The sequence below is a fragment of the Pollicipes pollicipes genome, unplaced genomic scaffold (genome assembly GCF_011947565.3).
Source record: "Pollicipes pollicipes isolate AB1234 unplaced genomic scaffold, Ppol_2.1 Scaffold_2555;HRSCAF=2994_pilon_pilon_pilon, whole genome shotgun sequence".
Classification (NCBI taxonomy): domain Eukaryota; kingdom Metazoa; phylum Arthropoda; class Thecostraca; order Pollicipedomorpha; family Pollicipedidae; genus Pollicipes; species Pollicipes pollicipes.
Window position 1 is genome coordinate 46,689,342 of NW_023596136.1, and position 10,568 is coordinate 46,699,909.

A 10,568-nucleotide genomic window follows, 5' to 3' on the forward strand; every position below is an offset into this window, starting at 1 on the left:
GTGGGACCTTTCAACCCACGGCTAGAAAACTGCCTACGTACCGCGTAGGACTTTCCCCATCACTCCCCGCGAGGAGTCATAACGCGAGATCTGTAGCGCATTTAGTCCGTGGTGACAACGATTCTTTCATTACGCTCATAGAAAACTCACAGTCGCCTCAAGCTGTACGCGGTATGTGAGCCATGCGAGATAGAGATATCGACCTCAGAAGTATGGATCTGACCACGACACATCCTGTCTCATGGCGCAAAATGCCGGTCGCACATTATTTATGATCTGCTAGCTTCCTGCAGACCGTTCATTAAAACGTATAGAGAAATACCAGGCAGCGATCGATACGTCATATAACAACACACATGAGCGACGGATTCGTGCATTATATATATGTTCATTACCGTGATACGATGTAAGCACGAAAGGAGTGCACGGCATACAAAATATCAGAGTTCATGTGCGAGCGCGTCACCTCAAAGAGACCTACAGAACTCGTGTTCTTAATTATCTAAAGAGAGAAAAAAGCTGCCGGGTCTCATGGGAACACCGGAGGGTCGGGGATTCATGCGCCGAGTTGATATTTTGGCGAAGTGTCGGCGTCAGGCGCCCGGCTGTCGGCGCGCCAGGCCAATACTCACCGCATCCGTGTCAACCTCCCCCCGACAGCCGACTCTCACTATTGCTGCGCTGCCTGAACGTGCCCATGTGTCCGCATCCGTGTCAACCTCCCCCCGACAGCCGACTCTCACTATTGCTGCACTGCCTGAACGTGCCCATGTGTCCGCATCCGTGTCAATCTCCCCCCGACAACCGACTCTGACTATTACTGCACTGCCTGAACGTGCCCATGTGTCCGCATCCGTGTCAATCTCCCCTCGACAACCGACTCTGACCATTACTGCACTGCCTGAACGTGCCCATGTGTCCGCATCCGTGTCAATCTCCCCCCGACAACCGACTCTCACTATTACTGCACTGCCTGAACGTGCCCATGTGTCCGCATCCGTGTCAACCTCCCCCCGACAACCGACTCTCACTATTGCTGCACTGCCTGAACGTGCCCATGTGTCCGCATCCGTGTCAACCTCCCCCCCGAGAAACCGACTCTCACTATTACTGCACTGCCTGAAAGTGCCCATGTGTCCGCATCCGTGTCAATCTCCCCCCGACAACCGACTCTCACTATTACTGCACCGCCTGAACGTGCCCATGTGTCCGCATCCGTGTCAATCTCCCCCCGACAAACCGACTCTCACTATTACTGCACTGCTGAACGTGCCCATGTGTCCGCATCCGTGTCAACCTCCCCCCGAGAACCGACTCTCACTATTACTGCACTGCCTGAACGTGCCCATGTGTCCGCATCCGTGTCAATCTCCCCCCCGACAACCCGACTCTCACTATTACTGCACTGCCTGAACGTGCCCATGTGTCCGCATCCGTGTCAATCTCCCCCCGACAACCGACTCTCACTATTACTGCACTGCCTGAACGTGCCCATGTGTCCGCATCCGTGTCAATCTCCCCCCGACAACCGACTCCTCACTATTACTGCACTGCCTGAACGTGCCCATGTGTCCGCATCCGTGTCAATCTCCCCCCGAGAACTGACTCTCACTATTACTGCACTGCCTGAACGTGCCCATGTGTCCGCATCCGTGTCAATCTCCCCCCGAGAACCGACTCTCACTATTACTGCACTGCCTGAACGTGCCCATGTGTCCGCATCCGTGTCAATCTCCCCCCGAGAACTGACTCTCACTATTACTGCACTGCCTGAACGTGCCCATGTGTCCGCATCCGTGTCAATCTCCCCTCGACAACCGACTCTCACTATTACTGCACTGCCTGAACGTGCCCATGTGTCCGCATCCGTGTCAATCTCCCCCCGACAACCGACTCTCACTATTGCTGCACTGCCTGAACGTGCCCATGTGTCCGCATCCGTGTCAATCTCCCCCCGACAACCGACTCTCACTATTACTGCACTGCCTCTGAACGTGCCCATGTGTCCGCATCCGTGTCAATCTCCCCCCGACAACCGACTCTCACTATTACTGCACTGCCTGAACGTGCCCATGTGTCCGCATCCGTGTCAATCTCCCCCCGACAACCGACTCTCACTATTACTGCACTGCCCTGAACGTGCCCATGTGTCCGCATCCGTGTCAATCTCCCCTCGACAACCGACTCTCACTATTACTGCACTGCCTGAACGTGCCCATGTGTCCGCATCCGTGTCAATCTCCCCCCGACAACCGACTCTCACTATTGCTGCACTGCCTGAACGTGCCCATGTGTCCGCATCCGTGTCAATCTCCCCCCGAGAACTGACTCTCACTATTACTGCACTGCCTGAACGTGCCCATGTGTCCGCATCCGTGTCAACCTTCCCCCGAGAACCGACTCTCACTATTACTGCACTGCCTGAACGTGCCCATGTGTCCGCATCCGTGTCAATCTCCCCCCGACAACCGACTCTCACTATTACTGCACTGCCTGAACGTGCCCATGTGTCCGCATCCGTGTCAACCTCCCCCCGAGAACCGACTCTCACTATTACCGCACTGCCCGAACGTGCATTGTATGTACCGTTTAAACGTGCCCATACTCCGACAGGGTCGGTGTGACACATTAGTGTGTTGAAAACGTTACAGAACATGCACGTCGAAAAAATCTAGTGGAATACATTATTTTGAGGCGACTGAATGGTTTGGTGGAGAGCGTGGGGGAACAAGGCTGAGATGGCGGCGGCAGCCGGATCCTACGCTCCACACCGGGCCGGGGTCCAGTCGAGAGGCGCCCAAACCTACCGCCGCGCCGCGATGTTGTGCGCGCGCGATTACGGTGCCGCCGCTCGATTTCGGCCCATACGCGACGACCCCGGCTGTGGTGGGGAGAACAAAGAGCAAAAGCGCACGCTGCAGCACGAGAGGGTCGCCACAAATTGCAGTCGGGGACGGGGACACGCCTCGGATGAGCCGAAGCCTGCGCTCATCTGGCACGTGGTGAGAACCCCCTGGTTCGCGTGTCCGGTGCACTGGGTATCTGTGAGCGTGGAGTCGTGGGGAGGAGAGTTGCGCGGTCGGCTGGATCCCATGATGAATCGCTCAGGATGCATCTTACGTTGGATTGTCGAATAGTGTCGCTGCGCGTTGAACTGACAATGAAATCAGCGACGCAGTGCATGCCTGTACTGGCCGACGCGGAAATGAATGCAAAAAATGTCTCGTGACTGATGTTGTGTCGCGTGATTTATAGCTATATGTGTCCGTGTTGAAGCTCAGTATTTACAGCAGTCCCTTTTACTTCTTCAAGGAAGAGAATTTTTGCCCGCCGTTCGAGCGCGGGGATATTATGTCAAGTGCTTCACCCGTCGCGGTGCGGAACTTTCTTACCGCTTGCAGTCGGCATTGCGCGCACAGCGGGAACGAGCGCGGGCGCCGTCTCGCGCATGACGTGAGCCAGGTTGCACCCGACAACTCGAGGTGGTTGGTTCGGAGATCTACCGCCAGGCGGCCGTCGCCGGCTGTCGGCTGCGCCGGCACTGGAGACGCGGCCGGCCGCAAGGTGGCGGGAACAACCGTACCAGGTGTCCTAGGTGCGGCAGTCGAGTGCTGCGCATGCGCGAGAGAGCGGACGTCCCATCCCAGGGCCAGCGCGATGTGGGATGTGATGAACAGTTTCTCGACGCACCCCGCACCGTGGCCTCTGTGGGGTAGGTTCTTGGGGACGGACCAAGGAGGGTGGGATTCTGCGGGCGTTACGGGGGGATCCCTTTATTTGTCTCCCAGTGAGCGTCCCGTGTGTCTTGGACCATTCTTTCACGGCGGCCTTTCTCGCGCGCACGGCGTTCGCCGCTTGGTATCACTTCCAGTGGCCAACGATATTCGGTTTTACGGAAACTGCAATCCAGGCCATCACTGTCCTGGCTACCGAGATTGCGGGCACGCCAGCTGAAACCTTTTGATGTAACTCGTTTCACTAGTTGGCCATGCAAAACAATTAACGTTCTCAGGCAAACATGGCATGGCATGGCCTTGTGCACTTTTTATATTCATTTCGACAAACTTTTGGCAACACTAAGGAGACCCGTATTTATTTCCGGGAAAGGGCCCACTTGAGTACAACATCACTGGACTGAATGACCTCTTAACCCGGTCAGGATTGAGGGGTCATTCCGTCCCAATGCGGCGTGTCGTCCGGCTGTCATTCTGGCGACACGGTCGGAATCATCTGGCCGATTCGAACTGCAGTTGAATCCGGATCGACATAAGAGCCCTCGTTGGCGCAACGACATCCCTGATCGCCGCGGGTGGTCAAATAATCGGCACATAGACCCCAGTTCGGCTTAACGGGCCATGCTGGCATCGGGATGGAGGGCCCACCGTTCGGTACTGGGGGCCCTGACTACCACAGGACCCCTCCATTGCCTCATTATGAACACTCACCATAAGTTCTCACGTTTCCTTTCATTGTCAGAGGGCCCCGACCAACACAAGAGACCCCTCTGTCATTCGGGGTTCCGTCCCCGTCCCTGTTTAGCCAATGTTCCCCTGACCGACTCTAGCCCCCATGTCGGCACAGAATAGCCTGTTAAGCCCTGTGAGCCACTGAACGGTACAGGAGCCGCGACCAATGTAAATCGCGGGCCCGGCTTGGGAAATGAGCTTCCAGAGCTCAGACCAACACGGAGCCGGTTGTTCATTGTTTGCGATCTCTGGCCGAAAAAGGGGAACACTCTGTTTCGGAGGTCCCCAATCGGTGCAAGAGATCCTGTAACTGACATTTGAGATCACGGTCCTTTGGGCAGAGGTCCTTAATGCGACCTACAGTAGCACTTCGGACCCCTCAGCCTTCCAATCAGGCCCTTGATCTGTGGTCTCCAGAGACCCTTCGGTCCTGTCGTCGAGCCCCTCAAACACCGCTCAGACTCGGGGCCACTTGCCGCCACAGGACCCCTGTTAGGCATTGTGGTCCCTGACCGACACACACGCACACGCACACGCACGCACACGCACACACACACACGCACGCACGCAGACGCCTGCACTGTCCCAGGGTGAACTACAACCAGTCCACTGGGGCCTTAAGTCCTCCAGACGGGCCCTTTGATCGTCGGTTCGGGTGGGCCGTCCGGACGCCTCTTCGGGCATCATCGAGCATTTCTCTCGGTCGGCTCCGGCCCCTTGCAAGCACAGGACCCTCTGTTAGGTGCTGCTGGTCCCTGTCAGATGCAGGGGTCCCGACCAGTGTAAATCACTGGCCCCGGCTTTGTAGCTCATTGGGAAGTAGGCCTTTAGGCCCGTGCCGACACGGAGCCGACTGTGCGGCACTGGTAGTGTCTGGCCGACATAAGAGCCCACATCGACCCAGTGGTTCCCCGATCGGCGCAAAGGGCCCTCTAACTGCTGTTTGACCCCGTCCCCGCAGGCCAGGGCCCCTGAATAAGACCCCGACAAGCCCTTTGTGCCGTTAGACCCTCCAATCGGGTCCTTGATCGTCGGACTTGGTGAGCCCCTTAGGCTCTCCGGGCCTCCTCGAACACTGCCTCTAGGCGATTCGGGGCCCTTTGCCAACACAGTGTTAGGCGCTGACAAACGCTGCGGCCCCGAACAATATAAATCGCTGGCCTCCGCTTCGCTCCCTGCCTGCGAAATGAACCTTCCGGCTCATGCCGCCACAGAGCCGACTGTGCGTTACTGGTGGTGTCTGACCAGCCTACAGGTCCTCACGGACTCAGGGAGCCACTGACCAGCGCACGGGGCTCTCTTGCTGGCACTGGAGTGCCCGGCCCTGCGGACCGGGGGGACCGCTGAATGCTGTGTAGCTTCAGCTTGTGATTCAGCGCTCTTCTTCTCACCGTCTATCGAAAGCCGCAGTACAGACGGTTACCTCTATTCGGCCCACACGATGGTCGGACTCGACCGCGCTGTCGCATGCAAGACAGAGCCGCGACCCCTGGTCGTGGTCTGACCCTCGTCTGCTGACACGCAGTATGTGCCAGCTTACATACGCCGAGGGGCGCTGCCGGGCGACCGCTGATCTCGTGGGGACGCCCCCGCTACGTTTCATTGCATATTACGATGACCACGCAAGTTCTCGCGCACAGGCTTACAAGAGCACAGAGGCGCCTAATGGCTCACGACTTAATACATACAGGATACTATAGTCCCTGTATGTTGGTTGTTTTATGCTGGTGCAGAATTAACATGTGATACTAATTAGTACCATGTAAGCACCACGCTACTATAATAGTGTGGTGACTAGGCACCTAATATCCAGAATATGAAAAAGTTAAGATGAGTGTTCTGCATTTATTTGGCCCAGTATTCCCTCTTGGTTCGTATGCGCTGAGGGGCTCAGAGCAGCGTAGGGGGCTCAAGTCAGCGTCAGGGCTCAACCCCCCCCCCCCCCCACCTCCGAAAACATAAGAAGGCCCCTGATGGCGAGTCGACTTTTTGTCTGAACACCACGCTGAGGCAATTCCAATCCTCGGGATCATTTTTAAGAAAAGAAAAACTAGCTGAATGTACAATGCGGAGCAATGCTGCACTCAGTGGCAATGATGCCACAATTTGTTAGTTGTGTGAAAGTGTTTTTGAAAGAATCCATGAAAATTTGTAACTTTGTAACAGATATTTTGGTACGTGACTGGGTACATGTGGAGAGTGCGGTAATCTGATCTGATCATTTTCAAGATCATGACTGATCCTGGCCATCTGGTTAAGACCAGTCCCACACCCAATGTCAAACCATGCCTTCGACCAAGTGCAGTTCGTTCTATGCAACTGGACATCGCCGGCACGCCGAGGTGAGTATGCCTGTGCTTAAAAGGAAAATTACGGTCTGTCTTATGCAGAAATCTTTCAACCCCATTCGAAGTCAAATGCATACACAATCTATACCGCTCTGTGCAATTTGTAGACTACAATACGAGATTCAAACGAGGCTTTCCAACCATAATCTTGTTTACAAAGTAGGGCCTGATTACCACACAAGTGGCACAGCCATCTATGCTACACGGGCGAAGGGGGTGAGTGTCAGGAGCGTAGGCAGAGTTTTGCGACGGGGGGAGGGCAAGTTTGCACGAGCGAGTCCCAGCCCCATTGACAACACATATATGCACTGTGAACTAACAAACCCCACAACCGCTAATAGGCCACAGTACCTAGCGCATCAAGAGCTTTCAATATTGGTCTGCCCTGGTGCATTAAACAGTTCTTTCAACTACGTGACGTACATGTTCGCCCACCTATGTGCGGTATTGCTACTAATGAACCACTTTTGGACTCTTCGTGCCACTGTCCATGCTGGTGTCTGAGATTTCAAACAAAGCTTTTTGCCTGGTCACCAAAGTTCGGGATTACATACAGTAATATCGTGGTAAAAAAACTGCTGCTGTGCCTATACCATAGATCTTCAACCTCACGAGCAGAGACGAATGGAGTGGGGGGGGGGGGGGGGGGGCTCGGGGGGCCGCGCCGTTCTCGTGATTTTTGCGTCGGAAAACAGTGGTGACGACGCGCCCCCCCCCCCCTTGGGGCAGCCGATGCACTGAAATGGGACCAATGAAACGGGGCCATCCAGACAATCCGTGGTTACGGCCAGGAACGGTAGATATCAGAATGGTGCACGCAGTGCAGTGCCCGCCGGCCATTGACCGTCCCTCTTACCCGCTCGGATTATGTCACGCTGAACCACAAAATGTGTCTGTGTTTAAAAAAAAAAACATGCGACAACGACGAAGAAAGGGCATGCCCGTGTCCAACACGTTTTGCTGTCGCAATGAAAAACAATACAGGTGACTTGTAAAAGGGTTTGATTGGTGCGCATGGGTTTAACAAGTGCGCCTGTCAGGTACATGGAAATGACTGCTTTGTTGTGTCGCAGATCTAAGATCAAGCTGTGGTGGACATGGCAGGGCACGCGGATGACGTGGAGGCCACCTACCAGCAAACAGCCGCGAGGCGTCCAGTGCTCGTCCTGAACGAATTCGGCGAGGACGACGGGGTCAACGAGTCGGGCGAAGACAAGCTCCATGGCGAGAGGACCAAAAATGGCCCCCACGACGGCGGACGGGATGGACGAGGTCAACACCGAGCACAGGGCGCCTGACCATCGTTGCCGGCTTCGTGGCGCCCAAGTGCAAGCATCTTGATCCAAGTATGGGCTTGTCGACCCGAGAAGCACCACCCAGCCGTGTGCCAGACAGCTGGATACACGCGATTAGCCAAGGTGGTCTGATGGCACCGTTACCGGCCTGGACGAGCGTTGTCGAGGCCTTCGAGATCGTGTTCCAGCCAGTGATGGGCCGAGGCATGGACCGAGTCATTGGTATCGTTCGACCGCCTCCCGAAGCTCCTGCTGAGAAAGCTCCGCGCTGGACAAAGCGGATCGCTCGGAGGCTGGCGACGACGGACATCCATCTGCGCCTCGGATGGCTTAATCAGGCTGGGGCTGAGCGGGCTGCTGCCAGGCGCGCAGCCAAACCGGTGCGCGTTAACATCGGTGGCAGCGTAAGTGAACGTCGTTGTGCTTATGTGAGTATACGTAAGTGACCTTAAGTGAGCATCCCTCATGCCTTCTTTGTCTTCCATGCCAGTCTGTCTGAGGCATAGACGGTTCCTTCGCAGAATGAACGTTTGGGTTGTTTCAGACTGGTTATCATGCCGCATAACTCTAGATTTAAGCTGAAAAACATATACTTGTGTTCTCTGCCCCCCCCCCCCCTCCCTGTTTGCTTTGTGTCCTCGCAAAATGTGCACAATTAAGTGTACGCTGGGCCGCAAGAATCGTTTTAGAAAATACGGTGAATTATGAGTCTTACGTGTGTTCGGTGAACTGGCCCGCATGACGTGACGGATATTTTCTTGATTAACGCCACGCTCGACGACCTTCGGAGGATTCGTGTCATAGTTGATGCAACGTGCAATGTGCAATGTCCACGATGTCCTATGTTCTACTACGCGGCACACTTCTTCAGGTCGTCCCAAACAGCCTCCATCACACACCAGTGCAGCCCGGCGCGTCATGATGTATAATGTTGAGGTTCAGCGCGACAGTCCGGATGAAGATCCTGGTGCCGGTCAGTTCCCCCTTGGGCAGGCTCGCCAGCCTGCATTTAAGCAGTTGTAGGCTGGCCAACTTAAATACATCGCCGTAGACTCAATATTTAGCATCCTCAGCAAGTGGAAGTGTCATGGCGCACAGTTCTCCCGGTGCCCACGCCTATGTTCGCTGCTACACACCCAACCTGGCAAAAAATCTCCCTTTCATATTTCCTCATAGAACCTCTTGAAGCGCCCTGTGGCGGTCACCAGACGCACTGGTTAGTGCGTGCACCGGTGTAGCAAATGCGAAGATAATGCACGCGGAGCGGTGATGCCCGGCCGCAACTTTGTGACGTCACTGTAATAGCGAAGGGAATGTGCCGGGAGAATCCCCGGATGATCATACCTTATTGCATGGCCTTGACTTCCCGTATTACACGAGGCGGGCGAGCCCTGGCCGTGTAAGACGCTGAGCATGTCAGTTTCAAAAATCGGTTAAGGGATCAGCTGAAAACGTTGAGGTGGTGTGCTCCGGAGACCTGATTTTTCCCCGGGTTTCGGTCGCATGAATTTGCTTCCCGGGTGTTAGAATTTAAAGAGCGCGCGCCACTCACGTCACGACTGAACGAGGGATACTGCCTGCGGGTTACAGCCGAATCTCTCTATAACACACATAAGCTTTCCTTGCAATGCATTCAGTGTCCAGGTCTGTTGCTGCTCACCAGCACATGTTTAACTCACCTACAGTCCAACGACACCAACGCGCCCACACACCGGGCGACCTGGCCAATCCCGCGCCCAAAACAACATCGTCTCTCGACGTACCGCGAGAGAAGCGCGGAGAATATCTCGCACACGGCACGATTCAACGTTTCTGGATTATGCGTAGAAATCATTGTAACACAAGACAAATTAATGCGAAAGTATGTGACGTAACGTTACATGTACCTCTAAAAAGGTGAATTAATGAATGAGTTTTCGTTCTTTTTTTGATTGCATGTTGAAATTTTATTGGAAACTATAAAAAATGTATATTGTATGGAACTTATCACATGTAATGGTGACGTTAAACATCATCCCAAACACTCAATCGGGCACGTGGAAAACTAAGGCTCCGCGACATTGACATATAAAAGATAGGTCTACGCTCCGCGAGTCTCTGGCTCTTGGGGAGGCGTTAGCATCGGAGAGAGGGCGTATTTTCCATCAAGAAATCCGAGCTGAATACGTGACGAACATGCATAAAAGGGTCATCAAACAAAAGTATGAATTTTTTTCCATCGATCTACGGAGCGCCCTCACAGAATCATGATCTGAGTATGAAGCTAAAGCAAGGCTTCTTGTTCTCCGTTGAGCAGAACTTCTGCTGGTGTATTTATATATCATTCACTTTTTTGAGATTTAACTTTTGTTTCAGCCGGATTTTGCTAACCAATATTTTTTACAAAATCACTACGGTCCTAAGCAGCAATAACAAAGCCGATAAATAACCTACAGCGGCTCTGTCATTGAGGACTGCCC